The sequence below is a fragment of the Nanorana parkeri genome, unplaced genomic scaffold, assembly GCF_000935625.1.
Source record: "Nanorana parkeri isolate BGI_ZX_2015 unplaced genomic scaffold, ASM93562v1 scaffold5, whole genome shotgun sequence".
Lineage (NCBI taxonomy): Eukaryota > Metazoa > Chordata > Amphibia > Anura > Dicroglossidae > Nanorana > Nanorana parkeri.
In genome coordinates, this window is record NW_017306273.1 from 1,705,301 (window position 1) to 1,705,606 (window position 306).

Sequence of the window (306 nt, forward strand, 5' to 3'; positions counted from 1 at the left end):
CATGCCATAGCCCCAGAGCTATAACTACAGACCACGGGACCCCACAGCAAAAATGTGATCGGGGTAAGCATGCTAAGATCCCAAAGACTCCTCTTGGGCATCTGAAGTCATCTCTACAACGGAGACTTTACAGGGGATTAGAGTTGTCGTCAACTGCAACCACACCTGCAACCTAATGGGGCCCCCCCTTCTATCCCCAGGCCCTATAGCAGCGGTCTGGGCTGCTATGGCTATAGTTACACTACTGGCCCCCTAACCTTGTGGTAGTTTCAAACTATGCTCTATGCTGACCCAGGTCCTCAACAA